This window comes from Ambystoma mexicanum, chromosome 5q, assembly GCF_040938575.1.
Source record: "Ambystoma mexicanum isolate Mex_15411 chromosome 5q, UKY_AmexF1_1, whole genome shotgun sequence".
Taxonomy (NCBI): domain Eukaryota; kingdom Metazoa; phylum Chordata; class Amphibia; order Caudata; family Ambystomatidae; genus Ambystoma; species Ambystoma mexicanum.
This window is the reverse complement of record NC_090933.1, coordinates 794527621-794552045: the sequence shown is the minus strand read 5'-3', so window position 1 is coordinate 794552045 and position 24425 is coordinate 794527621.

The following is a 24425-nucleotide window of genomic DNA, read 5'->3' as shown; positions in this document are numbered from 1 at the left end:
GGACAGCGTCCTCAGGACAACCCCATTTTGTTTATTTACGAACATTTCAGGACACCACGAGTGTTCTTAGAACACATTCAACTTGCCAGAGAACAATACCGACAGCGTCCTCTGGACACCCCCATTTTGTTTATTTACGAACATTTCAAGACACCACGAGTGGTCTTAGAACACGTTCAACTTGCCAGAGAACAATATGGACAGCGTCCTAGGAACACCCCCATTTTGTTTATTTATAAACATTTCAGAACACTGCAAGTGTTCTTAGAACACATTCAACTATCCATCGAACAATATGGACAGCGTCCTGAGAACACCCCCATTTTGTTTTTTTACGAACATTTCAGGACACCATGAGTGTTCTTAGAACACATTCAAATTGCCAGAGAACAATACGGACTGCGTCTTCAGGACACCCACTACGAACATTTCAGGACACCACTACAGTTATTAGAACACTTTCAACTTGACAACGAACAATACGGACAGCGTCCTCAGAACATACACATTTCGTTTATTTGCGAACATTTCAGGACACCATGAGTGTTCTTAGAACACATTCAACTTGCAAGAAAACAATACAGACAGCGTCCTCAGTACACCCCCATTTTATTATTTGCGAACATTTCATGTCACCGCGAGTGTTCTTCGAACACATTCAACTTGCCAGTGAACAATACGGACAGCATCTTCAGGACACCCCCTATGAACATGTCAGGACACCACGAGGGTTCTTAGAACACTTTCAACTTGACAACGAACAATACGGACAGCGTCCTCAGGACACCCCCATTTTGTTTATTTGCGAACATTTCAGGACACCGCGAGTGTTCTGAGAACACATTCAACTTCCCATCGAACAATACGCACAGCGTCCTCAGGACACCCCCGTTTTGTTTATTTACGAACATTTCAGGACACCACGAATGTTCTTAGAACACATTCAACTTCCCATCGAACAATACAGACAGCGTCCTCAGGACACCCCCATTTTCTTTATTTACGAACATTTCAGGACACCACGAGTGTTCTTAGAACACATTCAACTTGCCAGAGAACAATACGGACAGCGTTGTCAGGACCCTCCTACGAACATTTCAGGACACCGCGAGTGTTTTAGAACACTTTAAACTTGACAACGAACAAAACAGACAGCGTCCTCAGAACACCCCCATTTTGTTTATTTACGAACATTTCAGGACACCACAAGTGTTCTTAGAACACATTCAACTTGCAAGAGAACAATACGGACAGCATCCTCAGGACACCCCCATTTTGTTTATTTACGAACATTTCAGAACACAGCGAGTGTTCTTAGAACACTTTCAGCTTCCCATCGAACAATACGGACAGCGTCCTCAGGACAACCCCATTTTGTTTTTTTACAAACATTTCAGGACACCACGAGTGTTCTTAGAACACATTCAACTTGCCAGAGAACAATACAAACAGCATCCTCAGGACACCCCCATTTTGTATATTTGCGAACATTTCAGGACACCGCGAGTGTTCTTAGAACACATTCAACTTGCCATTGAACAATACGGACAGCGCCCTCAGGACACCCCCATTTTCTTTATTTACGAACATTTCAGAACACCGTAAGTGTTCTTATAACACTTTAAACTTCACAACGAACAATACGGACAGCGTCCTGAGAACACCCCCATTTTGTTTTTTTACGAACATTTCAGGACACCACGAGTGTTCTTAGAACACATTCAAATTGCCAGAGAACGATACGGACAACGTCCTCAGGACACCCCCATTTTGTTTATTTGGGAACATTTCAGAACACCGTGAGTGTTCTTAGAACACATTCAACTTGCCATCGAACAATACGGAGAGCGTCCTCAGGACACCCCCATTTTGTTTATTTATGAACATTTCAGGACACCACGAGTGTTCTTAGAACACATTCAACTTGCCAGAGAACAATACCGACAGCGTCCTCAGGACACCCCCATTTTGTTCATTTACGAACATTTCAGAACACCGCAAGTGTTCTTAGAAAACATTCAACTTCCCATGGAACAATACGGACAGCGTCCTCAGGACAACCCCATTTTGTTTATTTACAAACATTTCAGGACACCACAAGTGTTCTTAGAACACATTCAACTTGCCAGGGAACAATACGGACAGCGTCTTCAGGACACACCCTACGAACATTTCAGGACACTACAAGTGTTCATAGAACACTTTAAACTTGACAACGAACAAAACAGACAGCGTCCTCAGAACACCCCCATTTTGTTTATTTACGAACATTTCAGAACACCACAGAACACATTCAACTTGCAAGAGAACAATAAGGACAGCGTCCTCAGAACACCCCCATTTTGTTTATTTACGAACATTTCAGGACACCACGAGTGTTCTTAGAACACATTCAACTTGCCAGAGAACAATACCGACAGCGTCCTCAGGACACCCCCATTTTGTTTATTTACGAACATTTCAGAACACCGCGAGTGTTCTTAGAACACATTCAACTTCCCATGGAACAATACGGACAGCGTCCTCAGGACAAACCCCTTGTTGTTTATTTACAAACATTTCAGAACACCACGAGTGTTCTTAGAACACATTCAAATTGCCAGAGAACAATACGGACAGCGTCCTCAGGACACCCCCATTTTGTTTATTTGGGAACAATTCAGAACACCACGAGTGTTCTTAGAACACATTCAACTTGCCAGAGAACAATACCGACAGCGTCCTCAGGACACCCCCATTTTGTTTATTTACAAACATTTCAGGACACCACGAGTGTTCTTAGAACACATTCAACTTGCCACAGAACAATACGGACAGCGTCTTCAGGACACCCCCTACGAACATTTCAGGACAAAACAAGTGTTATTAGAACACTTTAAACTTGACAATGAAAAAAACGGACAGCGTCCTCAGAACACACCCATTCTTTTATTTGCAAAAATTTAGGACACCACGAGTGTTCTTAGAACATTCAACTTGACAGCGAACAATACGGACAGCGTCATCAGGACACCCCCTACGAACATTTGAGGACACCGCGAGTGTTCTTAGAACACTTTCAACTTGACAACGAACAATACGGACATCGTCCTCAGTACACCCCCATTTTGTTTATTTACGAACATTTCAGGACACCATGAATGTTCTTAAAACACATTCAAATTGCCAGAAAACAATAAAGACAGCGTCCTCAGTACACCCCCATTTTGTTTATTTGCGAACATTTCAGGACACAGCGAGTGTTCTTAGAACACATTCAACTTCCCATCGAACAATACGGACAGCGTCCTTAGGACAACCCCATTTTGTTTATTTACGAACATTTCAGGACACAAGTGTTCTTAGAACCCATTCAACTTGCAAGAGAACAATACCGACAGCGTCCTCAGAACACCCCCATTCTTTTATTTGCGAACATTTCAGGACACTGCGAGTGTTCTTAGAACACATTCAACTTGACAGCGAACAATACGGACAGCGTCATCAGGACACCCCCTACGAACATTTGAGGACACCGCGAGTGTTCTTAGAACACTTTCAAATTGCCAGAGAACCATACGGACAGCGGCCTCAGGACACCCCCATTTTTTTTTTATTTACGATCATTTCAGGACACCACGAGTGTTCTTAGAACACATTCAACTTGCCAGAGAACAATACGGACAGCGTCCTCAGGACACCCCCATTTTATTTATTTACGAACATTTCAGAACACAGCGAGTGTTCTTAGAACACTTTCAACTTCCCATCGAACAATACGGACAGCGTCCTCAGGACAACCCCATTTTGTTTATTTACAAACATTTCAGGACACCACGAGTGTTCTTAGAACACATTCAACTTGCCAGAGAACAATACAAACAGCATCCTCAGGACACCCCCATTTTGTTTATTTGCGAACATTTCAGGACACCGCGAGTGTTCTTAGAACACATTCAACTTGCCATTGAACAATATGGACAGCGTCCTCAGGACACCCCCATTTTCTTTATTTACGAACATTTCAGAACACCGTAAGTGTTCTTAGAACACTTTAAACTTCACAACGAACAATACGGACAGCGTCCTGAGAACACCCCCATTTTGTTTTTTTACGAACATTTCAGGACACCACGAGTGTTCTTAGAACACATTCAAATTGCCAGAGAACAATACGGACAGCGTCCTCAGAACACCCCCATTTTTTTTATTTGCGAACATTTCAGGACACTGCAAGTGTTCTTAGAACACATTCAACTTGCCAGCGAACAATACGGACAGCGTCTTCAGGGCACCCCCTACGAACATTTCAGGATACCGCAAGTGTTCTTAGAACACTTTCAACTTGACAACGAACAATACGGACAGCGTCCTCAGTACACCCCCATTTTGTTTATGTGTGAACATTTCAGGACACCGCAAGTGTTCTTAGAACACATTCAACTTGTCATCGAACAATACGGACAGCGTCCTCAGGACACCCCTATTTTTTTTAATTTACGAACATTTCAGGACAACACGTATGTTCTTAGAACACATTCTACTTTCCAGAGAATAATATGAACAGCGTCCTCAGGACACCCCCATTTTGTTTATTTACGAACATTTCAGAACACAGCGAGTGTTCTTAGAACACATTCAATTTTCCATCGAACAATACGTACAGCGTCCTCAGGACAACTCCATTTTGTTTATTTACAAACATTTCAGGACACCACGAGTGTTCTTAGAACACATTCAACTTCCCAGAGAACAATACAGACAGCGTCCTCAGGACACCCCCATTTTGTTTATTTGCGAACATTTCAGGACACAGCGAGTGTTCTTAGAACACATTCAACTTGCCATCGAACAATACGGAGAGCGTCCTCAGGACACCCCCATTTTCTTTATTTACGAACATTTCAGAACACTAGTGTTCTTAGAACACTTTAAACTTCACAACGAACAATACGGACAGAGTCCTGAGAACACCCCCATTTTGTTTTTTTATGAACATTTCAGGACACCACGAGTTTTCTTAGAACACATTCAAATTGCCAGAGAACAATACAGACAGCGTCCTCAGGACAGCCCCATTTTGTTTATTTGGGAACATTTCAGAACACCACGAGTGTTCTTAGAACACATTCAACTTGCCATCGAACAATACGAAGAGTGTCCTCAGGACACCCCCATTTTGTTTATTTACGAACATTTCAGGACAACACGAGTGTTCCTAGAACACATTCAACTTGCCAGAGAACAATACCGACAGCGTCCTCAGGACACCCCCATTTTGTTTATTTACGAACATTTGAGAACACCGCGAGTGTTCTTAGAACACATTCAACTTCCCATGGAACAATAGGGACAGCAACCTCAGGACCAGCCCATTTTGTTTATTTACAAACATTTCAGGACACCACAAGTGTTCTTAGAACACATTCAACTTGCAAGGGAACAATACGGACAGCGTCTTCAGGACACCCCCTACGAACATTTCAGGACAAAACAAGTGTTCTTAGAACACTTTAAACTTGACAACGAAAAAAACGGACAGCATCCTCAGAACACACCCATTTGGTTTATTTACGAACATTTCAGGACACCACAAGTGTTCTTAGAACCCATTCAACTTGCAAGAGAACAATACGGACAGCGTCCTCAGAACACCCACATTTTTTTATTTGCGAACATTTCAGGACACCACAAGTGTTCTTAGAACACATTCAACTTGCCAGGGAACAATATGGACAGCGTCTTCAGGACACCCCCTACGAACATTTCAGGACAAAACAAGTGTTCTTAGAACACTTTAAACTTGACAACGAAAAAAACGGACAGCGTCCTCAGAACACACCCATTTTGTTTATTTACGAACATTTCAGGACACCAATAGTGTTCTTAGAACCCATTCAACTTGCAAGAGAACAATACGGACAGCTTCCTCAGAACACCCACATTTTTTAATTTGCGAACATTTCAGGACACCGCAAGTGTTCTTAGAACACATTCAACTTGACAGCGAACAATACGGACAGCGTCATCAGGACACCCCCTACGAACATTTCAGGACACCGCGAGTGTTCTTAGAACACTTTCAAGTTGACAACGAACAATACGGACAGCGTCCTCAGTACACCCCCATTTTGTTTATTTACGAACATTTCAGGAAACCATCAATGTTCTTAGAACACATTCAAATTGCCAGAGAACAATACAGACAGCATCATCAGGACACCCCCATTTTGTTTATTTGCGAACATTTCAGGACACCATGAGTGTTCTTAGAACACATTCAAATTGCCAGAGAACCATACGGACAGCATCCTCAGGACACCCCCATTTTGTTTATTTGTGAACATTTCAGGACACCGCGAGTATTCTTAGGACACATTCAACTTGCCATCGAACAATACGGAGAGCGTCCTCAGGACACCCCCATTTTGTTTATTTACAAACATTTCTGGACACCACGAGTGTTCTTAGAACACATTCAACTTGCAAGAGAACAATACCGACAGCGTCCTAAGGACATCCCCATTTTGTTTATTTACGAACATTTCAGAACACCGCGAGTTTTCTTAGAACACATTCAACTTCCCATGGAACAATACGGACAGCGTCCTCAGGACAACCCCATTTTGTTTATTTACGAACATTTCAGGACACCACGAGTGTTCTTAGAACACATTCAACTTGCCAGAGAACAATACCGACAGCGTCCTCTGGACACCCCCATTTTGTTTATTTACGAACATTTCAAGACACCACGAGTGGTCTTAGAACACGTTCAACTTGCCAGAGAACAATATGGACAGCGTCCTCAGGACACCCCCATTTTGTTTATTTATAAACATTTCAGAACACTGCAAGTGTTCTTAGAACACATTCAACTATCCATCGAACAATATGGACAGCGTCCTGAGAACACCCCCATTTTGTTTTTTTACGAACATTTCAGGACACCATGAGTGTTCTTAGAACACATTCAAATTGCCAGAGAACAATACGGACTGCGTCTTCAGGACACCCACTACGAACATTTCAGGACACCACTACAGTTATTAGAACACTTTCAACTTGACAACGAACAATACGGACAGCGTCCTCAGAACATACACATTTCGTTTATTTGCGAACATTTCAGGACACCATGAGTGTTCTTAGAACACATTCAACTTGCAAGAAAACAATACAGACAGCGTCCTCAGTACACCCCCGTTTTATTATTTGCGAACATTTCATGTCACCGCGAGTGTTCTTCGAACACATTCAACTTGCCAGTGAACAATACGGACAGCATCTTCAGGACACCCCCTATGAACATGTCAGGACACCACGAGGGTTCTTAGAACACTTTCAACTTGACAACGAACAATACGGACAGCGTCCTCAGGACAACCCCATTTTGTTTATTTGCGAACATTTCAGGACACCGCGAGTGTTCTGAGAACACATTCAACTTCCCATCGAACAATACGCACAGCGTCCTCAGGACACCCCCGTTTTGTTTATTTACGAACATTTCAGGACACCACGAATGTTCTTAGAACACATTCAACTTCCCATCGAACAATACAGACAGCGTCCTCAGGACACCCCCATTTTCTTTATTTACGAACATTTCAGGACACCACGAGTGTTCTTAGAACACATTCAACTTGCCAGAGAACAATACGGACAGCGTTGTCAGGACCCTCCTACGAACATTTCAGGACACCGCGAGTGTTTTAGAACACTTTAAACTTGACAACGAACAAAACAGACAGCGTCCTCAGAACACCCCCATTTTGTTTATTTACGAACATTTCAGGACACCACAAGTGTTCTTAGAACACATTCAACTTGCAAGAGAACAATACGGACAGCATCCTCAGGACACCCCCATTTTGTTTATTTACGAACATTTCAGAACACAGCGAGTGTTCTTAGAACACTTTCAGCTTCCCATCGAACAATACGGACAGCGTCCTCAGGACAACCCCATTTTGTTTTTTTACAAACATTTCAGGACACCGCGAGTGTTCTTAGAACACATTCAACTTGCCATTGAACAATACGGACAGCGCCCTCAGGACACCCCCATTTTCTTTATTTACGAACATTTCAGAACACCGTAAGTGTTCTTATAACACTTTAAACTTCACAACGAACAATACGGACAGCGTCCTGAGAACACCCCCATTTTGTTTTTTTACGAACATTTCAGGACACCACGAGTGTTCTTAGAACACATTCAAATTGCCAGAGAACGATACGGACAACGTCCTCAGGACACCCCCATTTTGTTTATTTGGGAACATTTCAGAACACCGTGAGTGTTCTTAGAACACATTCAACTTGCCATCGAACAATACGGAGAGCGTCCTCAGGACACCCCCATTTTGTTTATTTATGAACATTTCAGGACACCACGAGTGTTCTTAGAACACATTCAACTTGCCAGAGAACAATACCGACAGCGTCCTCAGGACACCCCCATTTTGTTCATTTACGAACATTTCAGAACACCGCAAGTGTTCTTAGAAAACATTCAACTTCCCATGGAACAATACGGACAGCGTCCTCAGGACAACCCCATTTTGTTTATTTACAAACATTTCAGGACACCACAAGTGTTCTTAGAACACATTCAACTTGCCAGGGAACAATACGGACAGTGTCTTCAGGACACACCCTGCGAACATTTCAGGACACTACAAGTGTTCTTAGAACACTTTAAACTTGACAACGAACAAAACAGACAGCGTCCTCAGAACACCCCCATTTTGTTTATTTACGAACATTTCAGAACACCACAGAACACATTCAACTTGCAAGAGAACAATAAGGACAGCGTCCTCAGAACACCCCCATTTTTTTATTTGCGAACATTTCAGGACACCGCGAGTGTTCTTAGAATACATTCAACTTGCCAGCGAACAATACGGACAGCGTCTTCAGGGCACCCCCTACGAACATTTCAGGACACCGCAAGTGTTCTTAGAACACTTTCAACTTGACAACGAACAATACAGACAGCGTCCTCAGTACACCCCCATTTTGTTTATGTGTGAACATTTCAGGACACCGCAAGTGATCTTAGAACACATTCAACTTGTCATCGAACAATACGGACAGCGTCCTCAGGACACCCCCATTTTATTTATTTACAAACATTTCAGGACATCACGAGTGTTCTTAGAACACATTCAACTTGCCAGAGAACAATATGGACAGCGTCCTCAGGACACCCCCATTTTGTTTATTTACGAACATTTCAGAACACAGCAAGTGTTCTTAGAACACTTTCAATTTTCCATCGAACAATACGTAGAGCGTCCTCAGGACAACCCCATTTTGTTTATTTACAAACATTTCAGGACACCACGAGTGTTCTTAGAACACATTCAACTTCCCAGAGAACAATACAGACAGCGTCCTCAGGACACCCCCATTTTGTTTTTTTTGCGAACATTTCAGGACACAGCGAGTGTTCTTAGAACACATTCAACTTGCCATCGAACAATACGGACAGCGTCCTCAGGACACCCCCATTTTCTTTATTTACGAAAATTTCAGAACACTGCAAGTGTTCTTAGAACATTTTAAACTTCACAACGAACAATACGGACAGCGTCCTGAGAACACCCCCATTTTGTTTTTTTATGAACATTTCAGGACACCACGAGTGTTCTTAGAACACATTCAACTTCCCAGAGAACAATACAGACAGCGTCCTCAGGACACCCCCATTTTGTTTATTTGGGAACATTTCAGAACACCGCAAGTGTTCTTAGAACACATTCAACTTGCCATCGAACAATACGGACAGCGTCCTCAGGACACCCCCATTTTGTTTATTTGTGAACATTTCAGGACACCGCGAGTGTTCTTAGAACACATTCAACTTGCCATCGAACAATACGGAGAGCGTCCTCAGGACACCCCCATTTTGTTTATTTACGAACATTTCAGGACAACACAAGTGTTCTTAGAACACATTCAACTTGCCAGAGAACAATACCGACAGCGTCCTCAGGACACCCCCATTTTGTTTATTTACGAACATTTCAGAACACAGCGAGTGTTCTTAGAACACATTCAACTTCCCATGGAACAATACGGACAGCTACCTCAGGACAACACCATTTTGTTTATTTACAAACATTTCAGGACACCACAAGTGTTCTTAGAACACATTCAACTAGCCAGGGACCAATACGGACAGCGTCTTCAGGACACCCCCTACGAACATTTCAGGACAAAACAAGTGTTCTTAGAACACTTTAAACTTGACAACGAAAAAAACGGACAGCATCCTCAGAACACACCCATTTTGTTTATTTACGAACATTTCAGGACACCACAAGTGTTCTTAGAACCCATTCAACTTGCAAGAGAACAATACGGACAGCGTCCTCAGAACACCCACATTTTTTTATTTGCGAACATTTCAGGACACCGCGAGTGTTCTTAGAACACATTCAACTTGACAGCGAACAATACGGACAGCGTCATCAGGACACCCCCTAGGAACATTTCAGGACACCGCAAGTGTTCTTAGAACACTTTCAACTTGACAACGAACAATACAGACAGCGTCCTCAGTACACCCCCATTTTGTTTATTTACAAACATTTCAGGACACCATCAATGTTCTTAGAACACATCAAATTGCCAGAGAACAATACGGACAGCATCCTCAGGACACCCCCATTATGTTTATTTGTGAACATTTCAGGACACCGCGAGTGTTCTTAGAACACATTCAACTTGCAAGAGAACAATACGGACAGCGTCCTCAGAACACCCCCATTTTTTTTACATGCGAACATTTCAGGACACCGCAAGTGTTCTTATAACACATTCAACTTGCCACCGAACAATACGGACAGCGTCCTCAGGACACCTCCATTTTGTTTATTTGTGAACATTTCAGGACACCGCAAGTGTTCTTAGAACACATTCAACTTGCCATCGAACAATACGGAGAGTGTCCTCAGGACACCCCCATTTTGTTTATTTACGAACATTTCAGGACACCACAAGTGTTCTTAGAACACATTCAACTTGCCAGAGAACAATACCGACAGCGTCCTCAGGATACCCCCATTTTGTTTATTTACGAACATTTCAGAACACCGCGAGTGTTCTTAGAACACATTCAACTTGCCATTGAACAATACAGACAGCGTCCTCAGGACACCCCCATTTTCTTTATTTACAAACATTTCAGAACACCGCAAGTGTTCTTAGAACACTTTAAACTTCACAACAAACAATACAGACAGCGTCCTGAGAACACCCCTCATTTTGTTTTTTTACGAACATTCAAGGACACCACGAGTGTTCTTAAAACACATTCAAATTGCCAGAGAACAATACGGACAGCGTTTTCAGGACACCCCCATTTTGTTTATTTGGGAAAATTTCAGAACACCGCGAGTGTTCTTATAACACATTCAACTTGCCACCGAACAATACGGACAGCGACCTCAGGACACCTCCATTTTGTTTATTTGTGAACATTTCAGGACACCGCAAGTGTTCTTAGAACACATTCAACGTGCCATTGAACAATACGGAGAGCGTCCTCAGGAGACCCCCATTTTGTTTCTTTACGAACATTTCAGGACACCACGAGTGTTCTTAGAACACATTCAACTTGCCAGAGAACAATACTGACAGCGTCCTGAGGATACCCCCATTTTGTTAATTTACGAACATTTCAGAACACCGCGAATGTTCTTAGAACACATTCAACTTGCCATTGAACAATACGGACAGCGTCCTCAGGACACTCCCATTTTCTTTATTTACAAACATTTCAGAACACCGCCAGTGTTCTTAGAACACTTTAAACTTCACAACGAACAATACAGACAGCGTCCTGAGAACACCCCCATTTTGTTTTTTCACGAACATTTAAGGACACCACGAGTGTTATTAGAACATATTCAAATTGCCAGAGAACCATATGGACAGCGGACTCAGAACACCCCCAATTTTTTTTATTTACGAACATTTCAGGACACCACGAGTGTTCTTAGAACACATTCAACTTGCCGGAGAACAATACGCACAGCGTCCTCAGGACACCCCCATTTTGTTTATTTACGAACATTTCAGAACACAGCGAGTGTTCTTCGAACACATTCAACTTCCGATCGAACAATATGGACAGCGTCCTCAGGACAAGCCCATTTTGTTTATTTACAAACATTTCAGGACACCACGAGTGTTCTTAGAACACATTCAACTTGCCAGAGAACAATACACACAGCGTCCTCAGGACACCCCCATTTTGTTTATTTGCGAACATTTCAGGACACCGCGAGTGTTCTTAGAACACATTCAACTTGCCATTGAGCATTACGGACAGCGTCCTCAGGACACCCCCATTTTCTTTATTTACAAACATTTCAGAACACAGCAAGTGTTCTTAGAACACTTTAAACTTCACAACGAACAATATAGACAGCGTCCTGAGAACACCCTCATTTTGTTTTTTTACGAACATTTCAGGACACCACGAGTGTTCTTAGAACACATTCAAATTGCCAGAGAACAATACGGACAGCGTTTTAAGGACACACCCATTTAGTTTATTTGGGAACATTTCAGAACACCGCGAGTGTTCTTATAACACATTCAACTTGCCACCGAACAATACGGACAGCGACCTCAGGACACCTCCATTTTGTTTATTTGTGAACATTTCAGGACACCGCAAGTGTTCTTAGAACACATTCAACGTGCCATCGAACAATACGGAGAGCGTCCTCAGAACAGCCCCATTTTGTTTATTTACGAACATTTCAGGACACCACGAGTGTTCTTAGAACACATTCAACTTGCCAGAGAACAATACCGACAGCGCCCTGAGGATACCCCCATTTTGTTTATTTACGAACATTTCAGAACACTGCAAGTGTTCTTAGAACACATTCAACTTGACAGCGAACAATACGGACAGCATCATCAGGACACCCCCTACGAACCTTTGAGGACACCGCAAGTGTTCTTAGAACACTTTCAACTTGACAACGAACAATACGGACATCGTCCTCAGTACACCCCCATTTTGTTTATTTACGAACATTTCAGGACACCATGAATGTTCTCAGAACACATTCAAATTGCCAGAGAACCATATGGACAGCGTCCTCAGGACACCCCCATTTTGTTTATTTGCGAACATTTCAGGACACCATGAGTGTTCTTAGAACACATTCAAATTGCCAGAGAACCATATGGACAGCGGACTCAGGACACCCCCATTTTTTTTTATTTACAAACATTTCAGGACACCACGAGTGTTCTTAGAACACATTCAACTTGCCAGAGAACAATACGGACAGCGTCCTCAGGACACCCCCATTTTATTTATTTACGAACATTTCAGAACACAGCGAGTGTTCTTAGAACACTTTCAACTTCCCATCGAACAATACGGACAGCGTCCTCAGGACAACCCCATTTTGTTTATTTACAAACATTTCAGGACACCACGAGTGTTCTTAGAACACATTCAACTTGCCAGAGAACAATACAAACAGCATCCTCAGGACACCCACATTTTGTTTATTTGCGAACATTTCAGGACACCGCGAGTGTTCTTAGAACACATTCAACTTGCCATTGAACAATACGGACAGCGTCCTCAGGACACCCCCATTTTCTTTATTTACGAACATTTCAGAACACCGTAAGTGTTCTTAGAACACTTTAAACTTCAGAACGAACAATACGGACAGCGTCCTGAGAACACCCCCATTTTGTTTTTTTACGAACATTTCAGGACACCACGTGTGTTCTTAGAACACATTCAAATTGCCAGAAAACAATAAAGACAGCGTCCTCAGTACACCCCCATTTTGTTTATTTGCGAACATTTCAGGACACAGCGAGTGTTCTTAGAACACATTCAACTTCCCATCGAACAATACGGACAGCGTCCTTAGGACAACCCCATTTTGTTTATTTACGAACATTTCAGGACACAAGTGTTCTTAGAACCCATTCAACTTGCAAGAGAACAATACCGACAGCGTCCTCAGAACACCCCCATTCTTTTATTTGCGAACATTTCAGGACACTGCGAGTGTTCTTAGAACACATTCAACTTGACAGCGAACAATACGGACAGCGTCATCAGGACACCCCCTACGAACATTTGAGGACACCGCGAGTGTTCTTAGAACACTTTCAAATTGCCAGAGAACCATACGGACAGCGGCCTCAGGACACCCCCATTTTTTTTTTATTTACGATCATTTCAGGACACCACGAGTGTTCTTAGAACACATTCAACTTGCCAGAGAACAATACGGACAGCGTCCTCAGGACACCCCCATTTTATTTATTTACGAACATTTCAGAACACAGCGAGTGTTCTTAGAACACTTTCAACTTCCCATCGAACAATACGGACAGCGTCCTCAGGACAACCCCATTTTGTTTATTTACAAACATTTCAGGACACCACGAGTGTTCTTAGAACACATTCAACTTGCCAGAGAACAATACAAACAGCATCCTCAGGACACCCCCATTTTGTTTATTTGCGAACATTTCAGGACACTGCGAGTGTTCTTAGAACACATTCAACTTGACAACGAACAATACGGACAGCGTCCTCAGTACACCCCCATTTTGTTTATGTGTGAACATTTCAGGACACCGCAAGTGTTCTTAGAACACATTCAACTTGTCATCGAACAATACGGACAGCGTCCTCAGGACACCCCTATTTTTTTTAATTTACGAACATTTCAGGACAACACGTATGTTCTTAGAACACATTCTACTTTCCAGAGAATAATATGAACAGCGTCCTCAGGACACCCCCATTTTGTTTATTTACGAACATTTCAGAACACAGCGAGTGTTCTTAGAACACATTCAATTTTCCATCGAACAATACGTACAGCGTCCTCAGGACAACTCCATTTTGTTTATTTACAAACATTTCAGGACACCACGAGTGTTCTTAGAACACATTCAACTTCCCAGAGAACAATACAGACAGCGTCCTCAGGACACCCCCATTTTGTTTATTTGCGAACATTTCAGGACACAGCGAGTGTTCTTAGAACACATTCAACTTGCCATCGAACAATACGGAGAGCGTCCTCAGGACACCCCCATTTTCTTTATTTACGAACATTTCAGAACACTAGTGTTCTTAGAACACTTTAAACTTCACAACGAACAATACGGACAGAGTCCTGAGAACACCCCCATTTTGTTTTTTTATGAACATTTCAGGACACCACGAGTTTTCTTAGAACACATTCAAATTGCCAGAGAACAATACAGACAGCGTCCTCAGGACAGCCCCATTTTGTTTATTTGGGAACATTTCAGAACACCACGAGTGTTCTTAGAACACATTCAACTTGCCATCGAACAATACGAAGAGTGTCCTCAGGACACCCCCATTTTGTTTATTTACGAACATTTCAGGACAACACGAGTGTTCCTAGAACACATTCAACTTGCCAGAGAACAATACCGACAGCGTCCTCAGGACACCCCCATTTTGTTTATTTACGAACATTTGAGAACACCGCGAGTGTTCTTAGAACACATTCAACTTCCCATGGAACAATAGGGACAGCAACCTCAGGACCAGCCCATTTTGTTTATTTACAAACATTTCAGGACACCACAAGTGTTCTTAGAACACATTCAACTTGCAAGGGAACAATACGGACAGCGTCTTCAGGACACCCCCTACGAACATTTCAGGACAAAACAAGTGTTCTTAGAACACTTTAAACTTGACAACGAAAAAAACGGACAGCATCCTCAGAACACACCCATTTGGTTTATTTACGAACATTTCAGGACACCACAAGTGTTCTTAGAACCCATTCAACTTGCAAGAGAACAATACGGACAGCGTCCTCAGAACACCCACATTTTTTTATTTGCGAACATTTCAGGACACCACAAGTGTTCTTAGAACACATTCAACTTGCCAGGGAACAATATGGACAGCGTCTTCAGGACACCCCCTACGAACATTTCAGGACAAAACAAGTGTTCTTAGAACACTTTAAACTTGACAACGAAAAAAACGGACAGCGTCCTCAGAACACACCCATTTTGTTTATTTACGAACATTTCAGGACACCAATAGTGTTCTTAGAACCCATTCAACTTGCAAGAGAACAATACGGACAGCTTCCTCAGAACACCCACATTTTTTAATTTGCGAACATTTCAGGACACCGCAAGTGTTCTTAGAACACATTCAACTTGACAGCGAACAATACGGACAGCGTCATCAGGACACCCCCTACGAACATTTCAGGACACCGCGAGTGTTCTTAGAACACTTTCAAGTTGACAACGAACAATACGGACAGCGTCCTCAGTACACCCCCATTTTGTTTATTTACGAACATTTCAGGAAACCATCAATGTTCTTAGAACACATTCAAATTGCCAGAGAACAATACAGACAGCATCATCAGGACACCCCCATTTTGTTTATTTGCGAACATTTCAGGACACCATGAGTGTTCTTAGAACACATTCAAATTGCCAGAGAACCATACGGACAGCATCCTCAGGACACCCCCATTTTGTTTATTTGTGAACATTTCAGGACACCGCGAGTGTTCTTAGGACACATTCAACTTGCCATCGAACAATACGGAGAGCGTCCTCAGGACACCCCCATTTTGTTTATTTACAAACATTTCTGGACACCACGAGTGTTCTTAGAACACATTCAACTTGCAAGAGAACAATACCGACAGCGTCCTAAGGACATCCCCATTTTGTTTATTTACGAACATTTCAGAACACCGCGAGTTTTCTTAGAACACATTCAACTTCCCATGGAACAATACGGACAGCGTCCTCAGGACAACCCCATTTTGTTTATTTACGAACATTTCAGGACACCACGAGTGTTCTTAGAACACATTCAACTTGCCAGAGAACAATACCGACAGCGTCCTCTGGACACCCCCATTTTGTTTATTTACGAACATTTCAAGACACCACGAGTGGTCTTAGAACACGTTCAACTTGCCAGAGAACAATATGGACAGCGTCCTCAGGACACCCCCATTTTGTTTATTTATAAACATTTCAGAACACTGCAAGTGTTCTTAGAACACATTCAACTATCCATCGAACAATATGGACAGCGTCCTGAGAACACCCCCATTTTGTTTTTTTACGAACATTTCAGGACACCATGAGTGTTCTTAGAACACATTCAAATTGCCAGAGAACAATACGGACTGCGTCTTCAGGACACCCACTACGAACATTTCAGGACACCACTACAGTTATTAGAACACTTTCAACTTGACAACGAACAATACGGACAGCGTCCTCAGAACATACACATTTCGTTTATTTGCGAACATTTCAGGACACCATGAGTGTTCTTAGAACACATTCAACTTGCAAGAAAACAATACAGACAGCGTCCTCAGTACACCCCCATTTTATTATTTGCGAACATTTCATGTCACCGCGAGTGTTCTTCGAACACATTCAACTTGCCAGTGAACAATACGGACAGCATCTTCAGGACACCCCCTATGAACATGTCAGGACACCACGAGGGTTCTTAGAACACTTTCAACTTGACAACGAACAATACGGACAGCGTCCTCAGGACAACCCCATTTTGTTTATTTGTGAACATTTCAGGACACCGCGAGTGTTCTGAGAACACATTCAACTTCCCATCGAACAATACGCACAGCGTCCTCAGGACACCCCCGTTTTGTTTATTTACGAACATTTCAGGACACCACGAATGTTCTTAGAACACATTCAACTTCCCATCGAACAATACAGACAGCGTCCTCAGGACACCCCCATTTTCTTTATTTACGAACATTTCAGGACACCACGAGTGTTCTTAGAACACATTCAACTTGCCAGAGAACAATACGGACAGCGTTGTCAGGACCCTCCTACGAACATTTCAGGACACCGCGAGTGTTTTAGAACACTTTAAACTTGACAACGAACAAAACAGACAGCGTCCTCAGAACACCCCCATTTTGTTTATTTACGAACATTTCAGGACACCACAAGTGTTCTTAGAACACATTCAACTTGCAAGAGAACAATACGGACAGCATCCTCAGGACACCCCCATTTTGTTTATTTACGAACATTTCAGAACACAGCGAGTGTTCTTAGAACACTTTCAGCTTCCCATCGAACAATACGGACAGCGTCCTCAGGACAACCCCATTTTGGTTTTTTACAAACATTTCAGGACACCGCGAGTGTTCTTAGAACACATTCAACTTGCCATTGAACAATACGGACAGCGCCCTCAGGACACCCCCATTTTCTTTATTTACGAACATTTCAGAACACCGTAAGTGTTCTTATAACACTTTAAACTTCACAACGAACAATACGGACAGCGTCCTGAGAACACCCCCATTTTGTTTTTTTACGAACATTTCAGGACACCACGAGTGTTCTTAGAACACATTCAAATTGCCAGAGAACGATACGGACAACGTCCTCAGGACACCCCCATTTTGTTTATTTGGGAACATTTCAGAACACCGTGAGTGTTCTTAGAACACATTCAACTTGCCATCGAACAATACGGAGAGCGTCCTCAGGACACCCCCATTTTGTTTATTTATGAACATTTCAGGACACCACGAGTGTTCTTAGAACACATTCAACTTGCCAGAGAACAATACCGACAGCGTCCTCAGGACACCCCCATTTTGTTCATTTACGAACATTTCAGAACACCGCAAGTGTTCTTAGAAAACATTCAACTTCCCATGGAACAATACGGACAGCGTCCTCAGGACAACCCCATTTTGTTTATTTACAAACATTTCAGGACACCACAAGTGTTCTTAGAACACATTCAACTTGCCAGGGAACAATACGGACAGTGTCTTCAGGACACACCCTGCGAACATTTCAGGACACTACAAGTGTTCTTAGAACACTTTAAACTTGACAACGAACAAAACAGACAGCGTCCTCAGAACACCCCCATTTTGTTTATTTACGAACATTTCAGAACACCACAGAACACATTCAACTTGCAAGAGAACAATAAGGACAGCGTCCTCAGAACACCCCCATTTTTTTATTTGCGAACATTTCAGGACACCGCGAGTGTTCTTAGAATACATTCAACTTGCCAGCGAACAATACGGACAGCGTCTTCAGGGCACCCCCTACGAACATTTCAGGACACCGCAAGTGTTCTTAGAACACTTTCAACTTGACAACGAACAATACAGACAGCGTCCTCAGTACACCCCCATTTTGTTTATGTGTGAACATTTCAGGACACCGCAAGTGATCTTAGAACACATTCAACTTGTCATCGAACAATACGGACAGCGTCCTCAGGACACCCCCATTTTATTTATTTACAAACATTTCAGGACATCACGAGTGTTCTTAGAACACATTCAACTTGCCAGAGAACAATATGGACAGCGTCCTCAGGACACCCCCATTTTGTTTATTTACGAACATTTCAGAACACAGCAAGTGTTCTTAGAACACTTTCAATTTTCCATCGAACAATACGTAGAGCGTCCTCAGGACAACCCCATTTTGTTTATTTACAAACATTTCAGGACACCACGAGTGTTCTTAGAACACATTCAACTTCCCAGAGAACAATACAGACAGCGTCCTCAGGACACCCCCATTTTGTTTTTTTTGCGAACATTTCAGGACACAGCGAGTGTTCTTAGAACACATTCAACTTGCCATCGAACAATACGGACAGCGTCCTCAGGACACCCCCATTTTCTTTATTTACGAAAATTTCAGAACACTGCAAGTGTTCTTAGAACATTTTAAACTTCACAACGAACAATACGGACAGCGTCCTGAGAACACCCCCATTTTGTTTTTTTATGAACATTTCAGGACACCACGAGTGTTCTTAGAACACATTCAACTTCCCAGAGAACAATACAGACAGCGTCCTCAGGACACCCCCATTTTGTTTATTTGGGAACATTTCAGAACACCGCAAGTGTTCTTAGAACACATTCAACTTGCCATCGAACAATACGGACAGCGTCCTCAGGACACCCCCATTTTGTTTATTTGTGAACATTTCAGGACACCGCGAGTGTTCTTAGAACACATTCAACTTGCCATCGAACAATACGGAGAGCGTCCTCAGGACACCCCCATTTTGTTTATTTACGAACATTTCAGGACAACACAAGTGTTCTTAGAACACATTCAACTTGCCAGAGAACAATACCGACAGCGTCCTCAGGACACCCCCATTTTGTTTATTTACGAACATTTCAGAACACAGCGAGTGTTCTTAGAACACATTCAACTTCCCATGGAACAATACGGACAGCTACCTCAGGACAACACCATTTTGTTTATTTACAAACATTTCAGGACACCACAAGTGTTCTTAGAACACATTCAACTAGCCAGGGACCAATACGGACAGCGTCTTCAGGACACCCCCTACGAACATTTCAGGACAAAACAAGTGTTCTTAGAACACTTTAAACTTGACAACGAAAAAAACGGACAGCATCCTCAGAACACACCCATTTTGTTTATTTACGAACATTTCAGGACACCACAAGTGTTCTTAGAACCCATTCAACTTGCAAGAGAACAATACGGACAGCGTCCTCAGAACACCCACATTTTTTTATTTGCGAACATTTCAGGACACCGCGAGTGTTCTTAGAACACATTCAACTTGACAGCGAACAATACGGACAGCGTCATCAGGACACCCCCTAGGAACATTTCAGGACACCGCAAGTGTTCTTAGAACACTTTCAACTTGACAACGAACAATACAGACAGCGTCCTCAGTACACCCCCATTTTGTTTATTTACAAACATTTCAGGACACCATCAATGTTCTTAGAACACATCAAATTGCCAGAGAACAATACGGACAGCATCCTCAGGACACCCCCATTATGTTTATTTGTGAACATTTCAGGACACCGCGAGTGTTCTTAGAACACATTCAACTTGCAAGAGAACAATACGGACAGCGTCCTCAGAACACCCCCATTTTTTTTACATGCGAACATTTCAGGACACCGCAAGTGTTCTTATAACACATTCAACTTGCCACCGAACAATACGGACAGCGTCCTCAGGACACCTCCATTTTGTTTATTTGTGAACATTTCAGGACACCGCAAGTGTTCTTAGAACACATTCAACTTGCCACCGAACAATACGGAGAGTGTCCTCAGGACACCCCCATTTTGTTTATTTACGAACATTTCAGGACACCACAAGTGTTCTTAGAACACATTCAACTTGCCAGAGAACAATACCGACAGCGTCCTCAGGATACCCCCATTTTGTTTATTTACGAACATTTCAGAACACCGCGAGTGTTCTTAGAACACATTCAACTTGCCATTGAACAATACAGACAGCGTCCTCAGGACACCCCCATTTTCTTTATTTACAAACATTTCAGAACACCGCAAGTGTTCTTAGAACACTTTAACCTTCACAACAAACAATACAGACAGCGTCCTGAGAACACCCCTCATTTTGTTTTTTTACGAACATTCAAGGACACCACGAGTGTTCTTAAAACACATTCAAATTGCCAGAGAACAATACGGACAGCGTTTTCAGGACACCCCCATTTTGTTTATTTGGGAAAATTTCAGAACACCGCGAGTGTTCTTATAACACATTCAACTTGCCACCGAACAATACGGACAGCGACCTCAGGACACCTCCATTTTGTTTATTTGTGAACATTTCAGGACACCGCAAGTGTTCTTAGAACACATTCAACGTGCCATTGAACAATACGGAGAGCGTCCTCAGGAGACCCCCATTTTGTTTCTTTACGAACATTTCAGGACACCACGAGTGTTCTTAGAACACATTCAACTTGCCAGAGAACAATACTGACAGCGTCCTGAGGATACCCCCATTTTGTTAATTTACGAACATTTCAGAACACCGCGAATGTTCTTAGAACACATTCAACTTGCCATTGAACAATACGGACAGCGTCCTCAGGACACTCCCATTTTCTTTATTTACAAACATTTCAGAACACCGCAAGTGTTCTTAGAACACTTTAAACTTCACAACGAACAATACAGACAGCGTCCTGAGAACACCCCCATTTTGTTTTTTCACGAACATTTAAGGACACCACGAGTGTTATTAGAACATATTCAAATTGCCAGAGAACCATATGGACAGCGGACTCAGAACACCCCCAATTTTTTTTATTTACGAACATTTCAGGACACCACGAGTGTTCTTAGAACACATTCAACTTGCCGGAGAACAATACGCACAGCGTCCTCAGGACACCCCCATTTTGTTTATTTACGAACATTTCAGAACACAGCGAGTGTTCTTCGAACACATTCAACTTCCGATCGAACAATATGGACAGCGTCCTCAGGACAAGCCCATTTTGTTTATTTACAAACATTTCAGGACACCACGAGTGTTCTTAGAACACATTCAACTTGCCAGAGAACAATACACACAGCGTCCTCAGGACACCCCCATTTTGTTTATTTGCGAACATTTCAGGACACCGCGAGTGTTCTTAGAACACATTCAACTTGCCATTGAGCATTACGGACAGCGTCCTCAGGACACCCCCATTTTCTTTATTTACAAACATTTCAGAACACAGCAAGTGTTCTTAGAACACTTTAAACTTCACAACGAACAATATAGACAGCGTCCTGAGAACACCCTCATTTTGTTTTTTTACGAACATTTCAGGACACCACGAGTGTTCTTAGAACACATTCAAATTGCCAGAGAACAATACGGACAGCGTTTTAAGGACACACCCATTTAGTTTATTTGGGAACATTTCAGAACACCGCGAGTGTTCTTATAACACATTCAACTTGCCACCGAACAATACGGACAGCGACCTCAGGACACCTCCATTTTGTTTATTTGTGAACATTTCAGGACACCGCAAGTGTTCTTAGAACACATTCAACGTGCCATCGAACAATACGGAGAGCGTCCTCAGAACAGCCCCATTTTGTTTATTTACGAACATTTCAGGACACCACGAGTGTTCTTAGAACACATTCAACTTGCCAGAGAACAATACCGACAGCGCCCTGAGGATACCCCCATTTTGTTTATTTACGAACATTTCAGAACACTGCAAGTGTTCTTAGAACACATTCAACTTGACAGCGAACAATACGGACAGCATCATCAGGACACCCCCTACGAACCTTTGAGGACACCGCAAGTGTTCTTAGAACACTTTCAACTTGACAACGAACAATACGGACATCGTCCTCAGTACACCCCCATTTTGTTTATTTACGAACATTTCAGGACACCATGAATGTTCTCAGAACACATTCAAATTGCCAGAGAACCATATGGACAGCGTCCTCAGGACACCCCCATTTTGTTTATTTGCGAACATTTCAGGACACCATGAGTGTTCTTAGAACACATTCAAATTGCCAGAGAACCATATGGACAGCGGACTCAGGACACCCCCATTTTTTTTTATTTACAAACATTTCAGGACACCACGAGTGTTCTTAGAACACATTCAACTTGCCAGAGAACAATACGGACAGCGTCCTCAGGACACCCCCATTTTATTTATTTACGAACATTTCAGAACACAGCGAGTGTTCTTAGAACACTTTCAACTTCCCATCGAACAATACGGACAGCGTCCTCAGGACAACCCCATTTTGTTTATTTACAAACATTTCAGGACACCACGAGTGTTCTTAGAACACATTCAACTTGCCAGAGAACAATACAAACAGCATCCTCAGGACACCCACATTTTGTTTATTTGCGAACATTTCAGGACACCGCGAGTGTTCTTAGAACACATTCAACTTGCCATTGAACAATACGGACAGCGTCCTCAGGACACCCCCATTTTCTTTATTTACGAACATTTCAGAACACCGTAAGTGTTCTTAGAACACTTTAAACTTCAGAACGAACAATACGGACAGCGTCCTGAGAACACCCCCATTTTGTTTTTTTACGAACATATCAGGACACCACGTGTGTTCTTAGAACACATTCAAATTGCCAGAGAACAATACGGACAGCGTCCTCAGGACACCCCCATTTTGTTTATTTGGGAACATTTCAGAACACCGCGAGTGTTCTTAGAACACATTCAACTTGTCATTGAACAATACGGAGAGCGTCCTCAGGACACCCCCATTTTGTTTATTTACGAACATTTCAGAACACCGAGAGTGTTCTTAGAACACATTCAACTTCCCATGGAACAATACGGACAGCTTCCTCAGGACAACCCCATTTTGTTTATTTACAAACATTTCAGGACACCACAAGTGTTCTTAGAACACATTCAACTTGCCAGGGAACAATACGGACAGCGTCTTCAGGACACACCCTACGAACATTTCAGGACACTACAAGTGTTCTTAGAACACTTTAAACTTGACAACGAACAAAACAGACAGCGTCCT